The 18,016-nt window shown below is 37.7% G+C and overlaps 1 pseudogene; it reads right to left on the minus strand.

Annotated features, from left to right (window-relative positions):
* Window positions 1–17,070: 17,070 nt before the first annotated feature.
* LOC100671186 (small ribosomal subunit protein eS24-like) lies at window positions 17,071–17,752 on the minus strand (annotated as a pseudogene).
* Window positions 17,753–18,016: the final 264 nt, after the last annotated feature.

Consider the following 18,016-nt stretch of genomic DNA (forward strand, 5'->3'; position numbering starts at 1 on the left):
GATGTCCCACACTATTTCTAGCCTAACTACTTAGGCTATTGCTTCTACCTACTAAATATCCTTAGAATTTGTTCAATTTTCCTTTCTTCTTCCCCATCACTCAGATCTAAGCTATGTACTCCTCAGACTTGTCCCACAGAAATAGCTTGTAATTGACCTCTCTGCCTCAGGGCTTGGCTTTTCTTTTAATTAATTTTCAATCCTGTAGCTCAAGCATCAAAAATAAACTATAAATCTTATCATGCCAATCCAACCTGTGGCTCTCCACCTCCTTTTCCCCACACTTACAACCGATTCCTCTCAGGAAAAAATTCTAAAATATGCGCTGTAATTTATTGTTCCCTCAATAACCTGACCTCTGTTTATCTCTCCAGCCTGTGAGCCACCCTTCAACAAAATGGCCTAGAAGTCTCTTTTTTTTCCTTTTTTTTTTTTTGCCAGCCTTCCCAGCAAAAGTCCAGTGACTCACTCTGAAGGGATCTACTGATTAGCTTAATGTGGATGGCACGCCCTACCCCTTAACTAGGGATGGAGTTCCACTTGCCGGAACAGCATGGTTTCCTCAGCTAAAATCAGACATTCTGGGAAAGGACAGAATAGATGATAAAGGAACAACACACCAGTATTGACTAGGATAGTGTTTCTCAACCTTTATGTGCTTAAGAATCACCTGGAATCTTATTAAAATACAGATTCGGATTCATCAACTTCAGGGTGAGCTCTGAGAGTCTTCATTTTTAACAAGCCTGTTGTTGTTGAGGCAATTCCATCTCGCAGCAACCACGTAAGGACAAAGTAGAACTGCCCCATAGGGTCTCCTAAGCTGTAATGTTTCTGGAAACAGGCTGCCACATCTTTCTCCCACTGAGTGGCTGGTGGTACCAGCAACCTTTCAGTTAACAGTAAGTGCTCATGATCACTATGCCACCAAATTCCCAGATAATGGCACCATTGCAGGTCCACAAACTTCTCTTTGACTACTAAGGAATTAGAAAGCTTATTTGCATATTTATCAGGTAAAGTATAGTTATTAGGACCTGGATCTTGAGGTCAAAGAGGCTGGAGTTCAAATCCTGAATCTAATTCCTACTTTTTTGGGTGACTTTGGGAAGCTACTTAAAACCTCTAAGACTTAGTTTTCACATTTGTAAAACGATGGCACTTCATACTGTTAGTTATGAGTATTAAATGAAAGTATAGGCTTTGAAGGAGTGGTTAAGTGCTCAGCTGCTAACTGAGAGGTCGGTGGTTTGAACCCACCAGCCGCACTCTGTGAGAGACAGATGAGACAGTTTGCTTCTGTAAAGATCAATTACAGCCTTGCAAACCCTATGGGACTGTTCTACCCTGTCCTTGAGGCTTGCTATGAGCCAGAATCAACACAAAGACAATGGGGTTTATAGGCTTTGAAGCCATTAATAAATATGACCGTCACACATAGTAAGCATTCAATAATATTAATATTGGCTGTATGAGATAAAACATTACACAATAGTAAATATCACTAATCTCAAAGAAGTTATTCAGAGGAAGAACAGACGTGGCCATGAGAAAATCTGTGAAGCTTCACTACTAAAAACAGAATCCATTAACAATGGTATAAAAATATAATTACCAGTAAAATAAGTAAAAACATAAAAAAAAACATAAGATATTTAAAGTTCACATCAGTGGTGATTGCATTAATGAAGTTTTCTTCAGGCTACATTCTTTCTAAAATTTATTGAGAAGAAAATTTGCAATAAAATTATAGATCATTCTTAAAGATAAAAATATTTCTTGTTTTGTTAGGTGCCATCAAGTCAGTTCTGGCTAATAGTGACCCTGTGTACAACAGAATGAAACCCTATATGTTGTGCTCCATTCTCACAATGATTGTTATGCTCGAGTCCATCGTTGCAGCCACTGTGTCCATCCATCTCGTTGAGGCTCTTCCTCTTTTTTGCTAACCCTCTACTTTACCAAGTGTGATGCCTTTCTCCAGGGACTAGTCCCTCTTGATAACACACCCAAAGTACATGAGATGAAGTCTCGCTATCCTCACTTGTAAGGAATGTTCTGGCTGTACTTCCTCCAAGACAGGTTCATTCATTCTTCTGGCAGTCCATGGTATATTCAATATACTTCTCCAACGTCATAACTCAAAGTTATCAGTTCTTCTTCTGTCTTCCTTATTCATTGCCCAAAAATTGAAAATAACCATGGTTTGGGTCAGAGGCACCTTAGTCCTCAAATTAATATTTTTGCTTTTTAATGCTTTCAAGAGATCTTTTGCAACAGATTCGCCCAATGCAATACATCGTTTGATTTCTTGGCTGCTGCTTCCATGGGTGTTGATTGCAGATTCAAGTAAAATGAAATCCTTGACAACTTCAATATCTTCTCTGCTTATCATGATGTTGCTTATTGGTCCAGTTGTGTGGAATTTTGTTTTCTTTATGTTGAGGTACAATTCACACTCAAGGCTGTAGTTTCTGATCTTTATCAGCTAGCCCCAATTTATTTGTCTTTGTTGCAGAATTCACACAACTTAAAAAAGAACTAAGAGTTACATATTGGTAACCCAAACAAAGTATTGTATTGGGCACATCTGCTGTAAAAGATCTCTTTGAATTGTTAAAAAGCAAAGATGTCACTTTGAGGACTAAGGTGCCCCTGACCCAAGTCATGTTTTTTTCAATCACCTCATATGCAGGCAAAAGCTGGGCAATGAATAAGGAAGATGGAAGAATTGATGCCTTTGAATTATGGTGTTGTTGAAGAATATTGAATGTACCATGGACTGCCAGAAGAATGAACAAATGTGTATTGGAAGAAGTACAGCCAGAATGCTCCTTACAAGTGAGGATGGCAAGACTTCATCTCATGTACTTTGGACATGTTATCAGGAGGGACGAGTCCCTGGAGAAGGATATCACACTTCATAGCGGGTCAGCATAAAAGAGAAAGATCCTCAATAAGATAGATTGACACGGTGGCTACAACAATGGTCTCAAACAGCAATGATTGTAAGGATGCCACAAGATCAGGCAATGTTTCCTTCTGTTGTACATAGAGTCACTATGAGTTGGAACCGACTTGACGGCACTGACCAACAACCTTGCTTACTGAAAGCGAACAGGACTTGAAGCACTTACTGATGAAGATCAAAGACTACAGCCTTTGGTATGGATTATGCCTCAACATAAAGAACACAAAAATCCTCACCATGGACCAATAAACAACATCATGATAAACGGAGAAAAGACTTAAGTTGTCAAGGATTTCATTTTACTTGGATCCACAATTAACACTTACGGAAGCAGCAGTCAAGAAATCAAAAGATGTATTGTATTGGACATCTGTTGCAAAAGACCCTTTTAAAGTGTTGAAAAGCAAAGGCATCACCTTGAAGACTTAAGATGCACCTGACCCAAGCCATGGTATTTTCAATTGCCTCATATGCATGTGAAAGCTGGACAATGAATAAAGAAGACCGAAGAAGAATTGACACCTTTGAATTGTGGTGTTGGAGAAGAATGTTGAATATACCATGGACTGCCAAAAGAACAAAGAAATCTGTCTTGCAAGAAATACAACCAGAATTTTCCTTAGAAGCAAGGATAGCAAGACTATATCTCACAACATACTTTTGACATGTTATCAGGAGGGATCATTCCTTGGGCAAGGACATCATGCTTGGTAAAGTAGAGGGTCAGCGAAAAAGAGGAAGACCTACAGTGAGATGGGTTGACACAGTGGCTGCAGCACTGGGCTTAAGCATAGCGATTGTGAGAAGGGTGCAGGACCAGGCAGTGTTTTGTTCTGTTGTACATAGAGTTGCTATGAGTAGGAATCAACTCAAGGGCACCTAAAAACCACAATAACAATCAACAACAATATTTCTTATTTCATATTACAGAAATTCATTGATATAAAACCAAGAATGTTTGTGTACAAAGATAGCCATTGATTCAGCAAATGTCATTGTGCTAAATTCTGAAAACACAGAGCCAAGTAATGAGAAGCTCTGATCTTGAAGCATACACACTCTAGTTTGGGAGAGACACATACACAGAGAAGTTGCAGTACAGTATGGTAATTGGTATGTTGGACACATGAAATGATGCTGCTTTTAAAGTGCACAATTTATGGAATACATTAAAGTAAATGGATATGACAGCATAAAAAAACAAAAAGCAAAAACTTGCAGAGAAAAGTAAACTCCTACTGCGCATTTTGTTTAATTATCTGTGAATGCCAGCAATGGTCGTCCGTGGAAGTAGGGAAGGAGTTTGAACAAATAAAATACTTAAGAGTACACGTGTTACATTTTATTCTCCATATGCAAGTAACAAAACTAAAGTACTAGTTGACAATTATAGAAATTTGTTGTAACATCACCTATCCACCTATCCCTAGGAAAAAGAAACAGAGACAGCTGTTTAGTTTGCATATAAGAAAATGTAAACACCTACCAGAGAAGAATAAATTTCTGATTCTCTTTTGTCCCATAAATAGCTGTTAAAAGGAGTCTGTGGGCAGCATAAAATTGTTTTTCAATATTATAAGAGAAATTAGACCACAGACTATGTTGTATGATACAATCAATAGAAGGACGGTGACTGAGTAAATACATTTGTTCCATCCTATAATGGAACTTTAAAACAAAGATTTAAAAATATAGAATGAGCTGCCTTAAGAAGCAGAGGGTTCCTTATCATTTTGTATTTGTGCACAGGAATGAACATATTTGTGGGACTGCTCTGGAGGCATTCAAATATCATGTGGGGAGAGATGACTTAATGTTCTCTCCAGCATTGAGAGACTTTGATTCTAAAACGGGAAACTGGATTAATTTGTACTTGACCAAAGTTACTAATGAGAGTTAAGAATGGACTGAATGTTGACTAATATTCTGGGCGATATTCAAGTATAGAGAAATAACGTGACACCACTGGTGACCCTCAGGCTGCCATAGAAATGAGATACCTATCTCCTGAGGCTATTACACTTGGCAAAAAATTTAAATAATGACAATTAAAGGGTGGCTGGCTTCTCTAACTAATGAAAGTTCAATATCTTCTAATTATATCTGTAGCACAATATGGTTGCAAAGTATGACTTAGTATCTCTAATACAGTCCTGTAATGAGTTGTTCCATTTCAACTCTATGCTGTATGCTTTTAAATCTCATGAGTGTATGAAATATGCTATTGTCAAAGGACAAGAAGCTCAATGTTTTTGACATGGTAGAGCAAAGTGGTTGCTTAGAGAATAAGCATTTTAAAAATTCAATTCACTTCAGCAGTCATTTACTACTATTTACTATATACCAGTCTCTGTGCTAGGTGCTGGAAATAACAAAATGATCAATAAGGCATGAAACTTGCCCTCAAAGTGCTCACTGTCTAGTGAGAGCAAAACACATTTAAAATATCTGTTACAAAATGGCAAAAGTACATTAACGAAGCTATGCACGAAAAGCCGTGGGAGTGAATAGAAGTGAGCAATTAGATCTTGTGGGTAGATGGTAATGTTAGTAGGGAATGGGAGGTATCAGAATCTACAAAGAGGAAATTACATTTGAGCTAGGTCCCAAAATAATATGTAATTTATTAGATTAAGGTATATAGACATTGTAGAGTAGGTATTATAATTATAGCTAACTATATGAGTGAAGGAGCCCTGGTGGTGCCATAGTTAAGAGCTCAGGCTATAACCAAAAGGTTGGCAGTTTGAATCTACTAGCTGCTCCTTGGAAAGCCTATAGGGTAGTTCTACTTTGTCCTATAGGGTCACTATGAGTTGAAATCAACTTGAGGGCAACAGGTTTGGTTTGGTTTTGGGCTATGACTGAAAACACACAAAAGCATGATCAAGTTCATGTGGTTGTTATTGTTGTTAGTTGCCATTGCCTTTGAGTTGGCTCTGACTCATGGTGAACCCATGAACAACAGAACAAGATATTGCCTAATCGTAAACTATGTTCATGATTGTTTGTATGTTAGAATCTACTGTTGTGGCTACTGTGTATTTTGAGTGGCTTTCTGACTTGGCGCCTCATCTTCCAGCACTCTATCAAACAATGTTCTTTTGGGATCCATAGTTTTCACTGGCTAAATTTTGGAAGTAGATCACCAGGTTTTTCTTCCTAGTGTGTCTTAGTCTGGAGCTCTGCTGCAAACTATCCACCAAGGGCGATACTGTTGGTATTTGAAATACTGGTGGCATAGATTCTAGCATTATAGAAACACACAAGTTACCACATAAGGATAAATCGACAGATAAGTGGTGACGGTATGACTGGGCATTGGATATCTGTTGACAGGGATCTGGAAATAAATCTGTGAAGTTAGGTGGAGCAACAACAAAATAAGACTGAATCTATCAAGGATCTTAAATTTATTTTGCTCACTTTTTTGCTTTTTTCCTTCACAGCTCACCATTAATCAACAGAAGACCAAAGTAACTTTGTTGGGTTGTAGGCTTAATAGTTAATGTTATGTAGCATTTTTCATTATTCCTAGATCGCCTTCTTCCCAGCCTCCCACACACATTTATTTCCCTCCCCGCAACCCCCCCCCCCCCAACAACACACATTTTCAACGTTTTGAAAGTCAGGATGCATCTAGCAATTGATGATGTCTTATAGTCATTTTCTGCCAGGTTGTTTTCAAATAACAGTTGTCAAGGCAAGCACTGTATAAAAAATTATTTCGGCAGATGGTCTGACAGTACAACTGTAATCTCTGGATTTTTCCAGCAACAAACCATTGAAAGACCATTTGAATAAGGAGTATGAGTCCTGGTTATTGTCTGAAAACTTTCCATTGACATCATTGTTAAGATGAAGAAAGCTTCCATACTAAAATTACAAAATGAGTGTCAATGACTTGGAAGAAAATCTCATAGATAATACTGGAGCACTCTCCTAAGAAATGCCACATTATCAAAGCTCTCCCTAGAACAAAGCAGGGTATAGTGTTGAAAAATATACACACCAATAGCTCTGACTTGAAAAGTGATTCAGAAGAGTAGGACCCTGAATGGGAAAATGATTAGGAATACTTCAATCAATTTCTTCTTCTTCCATTTTTCTTTTTATGTTTCTTGTTGTTAGGTGGCATAGATTTGACTTTGACTCATAGTGACCCCATGTACAAGAGTGATATATAAGAGAAGATTTTCAAACAAGTTTAAACCAAAAATTCAAAGGAGTAAATCATTATGTCATGATTTATTTGGCAGCATTAATTTTTCTTAGTACTTAACAAAATATTAACCTAGGGTACAATGAATGGAATCTTATATTTAACGAAATACATAAAAACCCAACTTTTATAAAGATTTTTTTTCATATAGATTCATCTTGTTTTACCAAATCACAGACTCACAGACAGTCAGATATAGACATTGGCGATCATGTATTCCAGTTTTCTCACATCTGAATGATGACAAAAAAGAGCTACCTGTTTTTTTTTCAAGGAGCTATTTACTGATCTGACAGGTTCAATGTTTTTTCCGTGTCTGTTGGAAACGTTGAGTAGTTCATTCCTCTTGAATTTTTTTTTGGAAGAACTGTATCCCAGCAATCTGGTTTTACACTAGAAAGAGCTGACTTCTTAAACAGAAGTTTCTAAAAGTGTACCAAGATGGTAAGAAATTCTCCAGTCTATTTTATCCTCTCTGTTCCTGATGGCTTGCCTCCCTGCCATGTGCTATGAGGCCTGTGATTCAAATGAGCTCTCTGCAAAATATAACCCCAAATATGGATAACCAAAAAGTGGCTTGCTTCAGAAAAAACTTCCCCACCCACCCCCACCATCAACAGGAGAAAAAATAATAATACATTGAACGTGATTAGCAGTCTTTCTATAAAGAATTGTTTATGCTTGGATTAAAAAGGTTTTGATATTCTAGTATTTAATTTAGAGTAACCTTTTAGAAAGTGAAGGAAACCTATAAGCCTCATGTCATTATAGTTATTTAACAGGAATCCAGATCTAGATTGGCAAGTTGAGAACTACTCAAGGAAATGTACTAACTAGTCTTTCCCTCACGACTTTCTATGGGTTCCATCTCTAGGGTAAAATGTCTACAAAGCTGACATACCCAGTAGCTGGACAATAGTGGAAAATTAACAAGTATCTGCTAAAATGAAAATAAAATGGAAAAAAAAAATTGTTTATCTCCTTTTAGTCTCAGGCTAAAAGTGAGCTGGTAGCCTGTGCAGAGCCAAACATTAGCACCAAAGCAAATCTGGCAAAAAAGTCTTTGTTGGGGACTTTGTTTCTGGGGACAGATTTCTTTAACAGCACTCCTCTGTCTCGTCTACCACTGACTCAGTGAGTTTGACAGGAGAAAAAAACTTGTTGTCAAGGAGCTAAGAAAGGCTGGCACCAACAATCACTAGGAAGCAAGATATGGACAGTGCAACAGAGTCATTTTTATGGTCTCGCTCTTTCTCTCTCATTTATTTATTTATTTTTTTGAGATCAAAACCCCTTTTAAAAATCTATCAGTATGCATTTACATTTCTCTTCTGAATGGTCCTAGAGTTTCTGCTGGGAGTTTCCAAATAAAAATCAAATTACCTTCTTTGCTATTGTGTATAGGTGTATTGTGTATTGTGTATAGGTGGCTGAATATACCATGGACTGTCAGAAAAATGAACAAATCTGTTTTGGAAGAAATACAGCCAGAATGCTACTTAGAAGCAAGGATGGTGAGACTGTCTCATATACTTTGGACATGTTACTTGCAGAAGGACATCATGCTTGTTAAAGTAGAGGGTCAGCAAAAAGAGGAAGACCCTCAATGAGATGGACTGACACAGTGGCTGCAACAATGGGCTCAAGCATAACAATGATCGTGAGGATGGTGCAGGACTAGGCACTGTTTCATTCTGTTGTGCATGGGATCGCTATGAGTCAGAACTGACTCTATGGTACCTAACAACATAGGTAGCCTAGCACAAATGACCACCGTAGGGAAGAGATGGATTCTTGAAACCTATAAAACATCTAAACAAGGAGCTATGGAGACTCATCCTGTGAAAGGACTCACTGCTGCCTGGGTCACCTGATTAAGGGGGTGAACTTCCATCAAGATCTTGTTGTGCTCAACAGTACAAATTAATCAAGACCCCCTGCTCCTCCATGTTAAAGTAGAGGAACTACTTAACCTGAGTTTGGATGGTGCAAATGCCTGGTGGTACAGTGGTTAAAGCACTAGGCTGCTAGCTGAAAGGTTGGTGGTTCAAACCCACTAGCTGCTCCACAGAAGAAAGATGCAGAAGTCTGCTTCCATAAAGATTTACAGTCTTGGAAAGTGTGGTGCTGTCCTACTATGTCCTGTAGGGTTGCTATGAGCCAGAAACGATTCAATTGCAGTGTGTTTGTTTTTTTTTTCATTAAATGCAAGCAACAACCTAAAAGGATGAGAGTTGTTGGATTTTATTTTTACCCTTCCAGGCTGTAGAGTAATGACAACATCAACAAAGTTGAGCACTGAGCATATGCATCATTGTTGAATGAGTCAGCCAGTGTAAGTCGGCTTTATTAGACTGTGTCAATATTCGGTCAGTTCATTATGACAATCTCACCCATTATATTTTACAGACATGTTTTATAGAAGTGTAATAGTACAACCACTGTTTCCTACACTGACAATATTTGTCGAATGGAATAATGATTGATATTCTCCCTTACATGCTATGCCCAGTTGTTCAGTAGACATTATGCTTTCGTTCCCAGTGTCAATTGTTTCTCCTCTTGGTGATTACTCTATTTTTCTTAGAAATATATACATTTCCCCTAAGCAGTGTCTGTGCTTTGAGAAAAGTAACCCTACTGTTGGCTTACTGTGGGGCACGTGGCTGAGGCCTAAGCTGATCAATGAAATGTTATCTTTGTATCACTGATTCGAAGATAAACAGGTGCCCAATGGAGGCCAATGAGAGGCAAAATGTTTGCCGGGAAATTTATTGGAAAGTAACTTCTTCATTCCTCAAACTCTCTGTCTCTTTATGCACTTAGAAGAAAAGCAGGGAGCCAGAGAGTTACTGACAGTCATCTTGTGACCTGAGGAGATGTTTTTCTTAGAATGATGATAACATAGAAGGCAGAGCAGAGGGGCTGAAGAGTTGAAAAACTGAATGCTGAGTCAGTGAATCAAATTCTGACACCGAGTCCTGCTTCTGGCCTTTGCAATTTTAGGGGATAATAAATTCGCTTTATTAAGCAGTTTTGAGTTCAGTTTTCTTTTACAAGCATCATGGAGTCCTAACTGCTAATATGTGTCCAAAATACGTGACTTAACCAAATAAACATTAGGATTGTTAACACAAAATTCTTCAACAGGTACTCCTGACCTGTATGGTGAATTTAGGGATTACAATCTGAGCTTCGCTGCTCAATTTACAACAAACCTATAATAAACACAAGCTCTTAGAATTCATCGACAGCAGTAATTAGGAGTGATGATCTAGAATAAAGAGAAAAACCTCTATACATTGTATTATATTGCTAGACATTATATACAAATAAGAGTATTAAACAAGGCAGTTTTCTGTTTCTTCCCCATTAAGGAACTGAATAAACTCTATTTCAATTCAAACGTTTTTTGAATATTAGAGTTTCCATTTATGCACATCTCCAAAATTTACTTTCAGGACGCACATTAGAAACTCAGTGGTTGAGGAGAATTGTTCCCTTGACCTTCAAATGCTAACTACTTTCCAGCTGTTTTTTGGAGAAAACTTTGCACCATTTTTCCGTTATGTGACTTATCTGCACTGCATACTTTCCTTTTTTCAGTTCTAGGCTGTAATATGAATGTAGAGGTCTCCCAAACTTCTTCTGGCAGGAAGAGTAGCTTCCTGATTAGAATCTGAGTGATTTTCATACGGACACGGTGCAGACCTGGCCTATCTATGGCAAGATCCAATCAAGAGGTCTCATCTTCCAGCACTGTATTGGATAATATTGTCATGATCCATAGGGTTTACCTTGGCTAATTTTTGCAAGCAGATCACCAGACCTTTCTTCCTAGTTTGTCTTAGTTTGGAAGCTCCATTGAAACCTGCCCACCATGGGTCACCCTGCTGGTATTTGAAGTATCAGTGGCATAGCTTCCAGAATCGTAACAACATGAGTCACCATAGTAAGACAAATTGAAGGAGGTGATGGAAATGACTAACTAGATCTGTTATTTTTTGACAGGTCCAAGCTGAGAGCATATTTCCATTTTTTCCCTGACACTGCTCAGAAAAATCAATTATTGTGAGCCCTCTATACCACTGTATTGAATGTGCAGGACTCTTGCTTAACATGATTGCACAGTCTCCTATGAGAACACTATGCCTTCTATCTCTGGATCTCAGTCACTGAGAGTAGTGCAATACTTCTAGGCTACCTAATACTTCTCTGCACAGGCCATAATCTTGTTTGATTCATGACCCCTTCCCCCCAGGATTATTCCAAATCCCTTTACTATGCCTATTAAAACTCTCTGACCCTTATCTCCGTGTTTTCATTATCTCTATGCCTTGACTGAAACCTGCTATCCAACAAAGACACCATCTTCTGTTCAGCTACTTTTAGTGGAAGAGGTATTTTCCCCTCCCATCTCTAAGTTACATAAGTGTGGCACTTACCCACTCAGCTCACTCTTGAAGCTTCCCAATCACTTATTTTCCTTCCTTCTTAAAAGGAAACTCCTTTGAAATTCATGCCATCCTGTGCCACCTCATTTGGGAGCTTATGTCTATAGAATTCCCAGTCATTTCTACTCATTTTTTGTAGAATTTACCTCTGGCTAGTAGGACTCTACATGACTATTCCATACTTTCCTTTAATGAATTTAATGTATTTAATATCTTTATATTTGTTACCTTATACTCTTATTAATATCTCAATTCTGTAAACTTTTATGATCTGTTTTTCCATGCTACCTTAACAACCACTCCCTGCTGACACCCAGACCATGATATAACATGGAATGTTCATCTTTACAAGTCTTGGCTAAAAACCACCACTTCTTGGTCTTCCAGCTTATTCTTTCCAGTATCCATAGTGCTATATATCTTTGACTTGTCAGAGACTTTCAAACAGTAATTGCTACTTCTGTTTTTGCTGTCTTTAATGGTATGGTACCGTCTTCTGAGCTTCTCTCTCATCTTAGCCTGTTTTCGATTCTATAGACTTGTTTTGATGGCCATCCTTGGAGTTCTCCTCAGTTATTTCTCTCTTTTTTCTCACACTTCACATATAACCTATTAGGATATGTTTTTAATTTTATTTTCAATAGATATCTAAAATATTACTTCTCATCATGTCCTCTGCTATAATCCTTGTCCAAGTCCTCATCATCGTGCATCTGGTTTATTTTGTTGTTGTTGTTAGATGCCATCTAGCTGATTCTGACTCATAGTGACCCTATGCACAACAGAATGAAACACCGCCCAGTTCTGCACTATCCTCACAATTATTGTTATGTCTGAGCCCATTGTTGCAGCGACTGTGTCGATCCGTCTCGTTGAGGGGACCCTCTACTTTATCAAGCATCATGTCCTTCTCCAGGGCCTGGTCCCTCCTGATAACATGTCCAAAGTACATAAGATGAAGCCTCATCATCCTTGCTTCCAAGGAGCATTCTGGCTATACTTCTTCCAAGACAGACTTGTTTGTTCTTCTGACATTTAATGGCATATTCAATATTCTTTTCCAATGCCATAATTCACAGGTATCAATTCTTCTTCAGTCTTCCTTATTCGTTGTCCAGCTTTCACATGCTTATGAGGCAATTGAAAACATCATTGCTTGGGTCAGGCACACCTTAGTCCTTAAAGTGACACTTCTGCTTTTTAACACTTTAAAGAGGCCTTCTGCAGCAGATTTGCCTAATTCAATGTGTCGTTTGATTTCTTGACTGCTGCTTCCATGGGCATCATTGATTGTGGATCCAAGTAAAATGAAATCTCTTACTACTTCAATATTTTCTCTCTTTATCATGATATTGCTTATTGCTCCAGTTGTGAGAATTCTGCTTTCTTTATGTTGAGGTATAATCTATACTGAAGGCTGCAGTCTTTGATCTTCATTGATAGATGAAGCTTCAAGTCCTCTCCACTATCAGCAAGCAAGGTTGTATCGTTTGCACATGGTAGGTTTTTAATGAGTCTTCCTCCAATCCTGATGCCACGTTCTTGTTCATATAGTCCAGTTTCTCCGATTATTTGTTCAGCAAACAGATCGAATAAGTATATTGAAAGGATAAGACCCTAACACACATATTTCTTAAATTTAAACCATGCAGTATCCCCTTGTTCTTTTCAAATGACATCTTCTTGGTCTAAGCACAGGTTCCTCATGACCACAATTAAGCGTTTTGTAATTCCCATTCTTTACAATGGTATCCATAATTTGTTATGATCCACACAGTCGAATGTGTTTACATAGTCAATAAAACACAGGTAAACATCTTTCTGGTATTTTCTGCTTTCAGCCATGATCCATTTGACATTAGCAATGATATCCCTTGTTCCATGTCCTCTTCTGAATCGGGCTAGAATTTCTAGGACTTCCCTGTCAATGTACTGCTGCCACTGCTTTTGAATGATCTTCAGCAAAATTTTACTTACATGTGATATTAATGACATTGTTCAATAATTTCTTCATTTTCTTGGGTCACCTTTCTTTGGAATGAGCACACATATGGATCTCTTCCATTCAGTTGGCCAGGCAGCTCTCCTCCAAATTTCTTGCCATAGATGAATGAGCACTTCCAGCCTTGCATTCGCTTGTTGAAATATCTCAGTCGGTACTCTGCCAACTCCTGGGTCCTCGTTTTTCACCAATGCCTTCAGTGCAGCTTGAACTTCTTCCTTCAGTATCTTTCGTTCTTGGTCATATGCTACCTCTTGAAATGGTTGAACATGGACCAATTCTTTTTGGTACAGTGACTCTGTATTCTTTCCATCTTCTTTTGATGTTTCCTGAGTCGTTCAATGTTTTGCCCACAGACTCCTTCAACATTGCAAATCAGGCTTGAATTTTTCTTTCAGTTCTTCCAGCTTGAGAAATGCTAAGTGTGTTCTTCCCTTTTGGTTTTCTATCTCTAGGTCTTTGCACATTTCATTACAATACTATGATTTCTTGAGGCACCCTTTGAAATCTTCTATTTAGTTCATTTACTTCATTTTTCTTCTGTTTGCTTTGCCTACTGTACATTCAAGAGCAAATTTCACAGTGTCTTCTGACATTATTTTGGTGTTTTCTTTGTTTCTGGTGTTTTTTATGATCTTTTGCTTTCTTCATGTATGATGTCCTTGATGTTATTCCACAATTCTTCTGGTCTTTGGTCATTAATGTTCAGTATGTCACATGCTTCGTGATATGGTTTCTAAATTCAGGTGGGATATACTCAAGATCGTACTTCAGCTCTCGTGCACTTGTTTTAATTTTCTTTGGCTTCGACTTGAACTTGCATATAAGCAATTGATGGTCTCTTCTTGAGTTGGCCTCTAGCCTTGTTCTGACTGATGATATGGAGCTTCTCCATAGTCTCTTTCCACAGATATATTCGATTTGATTCCTGTGCATTCCATCTGGCTAGGTCCACATGTATGGTCACCGTTTCGGTTGTTGAAAAAAGATATTTTCAATGAATAGTTCTTTGATCTCACAAAATGCTGTCATGCAATCTCTGGCATTATTTCTATCATCAAGGCTGTCTTTTCCAACTACTGATCCCTCTTCTGTTTCCTATTTTCCCATCCCAATCACTAGTAATTATCAATGCATCTTCATTTCATGTTTGATCAGTTTCAGGGTGCAGAAGTGTGTAAAATCTTTCATTTCATCATCTTTGGCATTAGTGGTTTGTGTGTAAATTTGAATAATGTTCATATTAAGTTGTCTTTTTTGTAGATGTATGGATATTAACTTATCAATGGCAGCATTGTACTTTAGGGTAGATATTGAAATGTTCTTTTGACAACGAACGTGAGGCCATTTCTCTTCAATTTGTCATTCCCAGCATAGTAGACCATATGATTGTCTTATTCAAAATAACAGTCCCTTTCAGCCCACTGAAGTCTAGGGTATCTACCTTCACACATTTCCTTTCGTTTTCGACAATTTCCAATTTTCCTAGATTCATACTTTGTACATTCCATGTTCCAAATATTAGTGGATGTTTGCAGCTCTTTCTTCTCATTTTGAGTTGTACCATATCAGCAAAGAAAAATCCTGGGGACTTTACGTCCTCCATTTCATTAAGGTGGACTCTACCTTGAGGAGATAGCTCCTCTCCAGTTGTATTCTGAGTGCCTTCCAACCAGAGAGGCTCATTTTCTGGCACTATATCAGACAATGTTCCACCGCTATTTATAAATTTTTCATTGACCAATTTTTTTAAAATTATATTGCCAGGTCCTTCTCTCTAGTCTGTCTTTCTCTGAAAGATCTGCTGAAACCTATCTAGCATGGGTGATCCTGCTGATATTTGCAATACTGATGGCATAGCTTCTAGCATCACAGCAATACACAAGCCACTACAGAATGATGGGCTGACAGACTAGTTGTGGGATATTACATTAAGTAAGTAACTTTGGAGTCACATAGACTTGCACCCATATTAGTGTGTGATCTGGTTTAATCTGCTTGGTATATTCTGAGTTTTCTCATCTGTGAAGTAGAGCAATTAATAATATCCACCACATGGGATTGTTTTTCTGAAATATATTTACATATAACTTACTATGTTCCAGATACTTTTCTAGGAACTGGGAGTGAGAAAATGTTATAAAGATTGAATGTGAAATGTTTGCATACTAAACATTCCAAAAATGTGTGCCATTGCATTTTTAATTTTTAAATCCAAAGAATAGATGTGGTAGCTATTAAGTGAGAGAAACTTATATTTACATCATAGTTTGTTATTCTTCTGATTATAACCTATTGTCATAAAACATACATCTGGTCCTTGGCCATTTCCAATGGGCTTTCATTTCTATTATTTATATGGCCCTCAGCCATTTTGAAATTTAAGTAAATTGATGATCCTTAATTAAACACTTAAGAAATGAAAAGTAACAATATACAACATAAGAAAAAAACCTTTCTGAGTGACTGCTATGAAAAATATACGTGAAATATAAGTGATCATTTTATATTTGTTTAGTATCTTTAGAACTATAAAAGCATAAGGACCAGCTTCATTTGGGAAAAATTATAATAATTAAGAAATACCATATGTGATATGCTATAGAAAGAATAGTTTTTCTTTGTTTTTGCCTTCAAATGCACATTCAGAGCATAATACCAATGCTTAGGTAAATTTAGTTTAGCTTCGGTTATTTTTCATTATTACACAAGCCAGGACATTAGACCAAAGTCTTTGACAGCACCATGTTAGTTTTCATTTTTTGTTGACCTTGACTCAGGTCACACTGAAGAAAATGAATTAAGATTGGAAGATCATTTGGGATGGATAGAGCTTCGTCTAGTGCAAAATTTAATCAATGCTCACTGCCTCACAGGATGGACTTCATTATTCATTACCTACTACTAACAGATGGCTGTCCATGGTATTCAATCAGGGGAGTCTCAGTACATTCCCCAGAGGCCATATGTTCCCAGGCAAAAGTACTGCCTTATTTGGCATCACTCCATCTTTTTCTGCGGGAGAAACTGGGTCGATGAAGACAGAAATCTATGAGTCAGAGATTAGGAGCATTGTCATTGGGTCCAAAGAAAATGCGTGTTCTGAGATCTGTAGGTGGCAGCTATAATTCTCCTTACTTACCAAATCTAAAGCCAGAAATTACCTACAGTAAGGCAAATCACTATACTGAAGGTAATTTATTAAGAATACTATTTCCTAGGCAATTTGGTGAAAGACTGATATAGGAAGACAAGACATCCAAAGATTAAAATTTGCATGGGAACATGTAATATCGTTCTTAAATTCCATTGAAGGGCTTTTCTCTGAAATATTGCTGGAGACTATTTAAAGATTGGAATTGCCAATTCTGTCAAATTGGGCCATGCATGTACACATAATTTTACAAATATAAGACATGTAGAAAATCTTAGTACAGAGATGAGTATGACATTGACATACATTTACAGTACAGTTTTGGGGTCCTTTTAAAAGTGATTGTTTCATTTAATCCTCAGGACATCCTAGGGAGCCACAAGTAGCCTTTTTTTTTTTTTTTTTTGAAGTTTTTATAGTTTATTAATCCTCTGGTGAAAAATCCACACAATCACCGCCGACCAAGTCACTGTAGGACCTTTATTCCTTCTGTTATCCAATCTCCAGCGCATCTCTTGCCTGCACCAACGTTGGCCTTTGCAGTTCCCCTGACTTTCTTCATTCTGTTCTTACGCTCCTTGCGCTGTTTCCTCGAGGTCTTTTTCTTCTCATACAGGCCACGTCTTGCAAGTCTGTGTTCAGGTTCATTTTTCTTTGCATAATCCAAGGAATCGTAAATCATGCCAAAGTCAGTAGTCTTTCCACCGCGAAAATGGGTTCTGAATCCCAACACAAAGATAACATCTGGTGTGGTCTTGTATATCTTCCTAGTTTTTCTCGAATTTCTGTCTTAGGTACTGCTGCCTTCCCAGGGTGAAGGACATCAATGACCATTTGTTTCCGCTGGAGTAGTCGGTTGGTCATGAACTTCCTGGTCCGGATAGTTACCGTGTCATTCATGAGGGCGGCAGATGCTCAGGCAGGCAGCGAGGAAAAGAGCCACAAGTAGCCTCTTTATAGGCATTCAGTCATTTTAATCCTTGCGTTTCCACCATGACTTTTTTTCAGCTATTTGGGACTTAGAGGAAGAAAAACATCAGTTGCTTTCTCCAACTAACACAAAGTCATCAGTGGTCCAATAAATTATCCTTCTGAAGATTCTATTTGTAAAAGAGAAAATAAAACTATATAAGTCTTTAAAATGAAATTAAAAAATTCCATGTATTTGGGAAAAATCTCAATAGAGCTAGAATAAAATATTGATAATAGTTAT

This window comes from Loxodonta africana, chromosome 7 (genome assembly GCF_030014295.1).
Source record: "Loxodonta africana isolate mLoxAfr1 chromosome 7, mLoxAfr1.hap2, whole genome shotgun sequence".
In the NCBI taxonomy this organism is placed as follows: domain Eukaryota; kingdom Metazoa; phylum Chordata; class Mammalia; order Proboscidea; family Elephantidae; genus Loxodonta; species Loxodonta africana.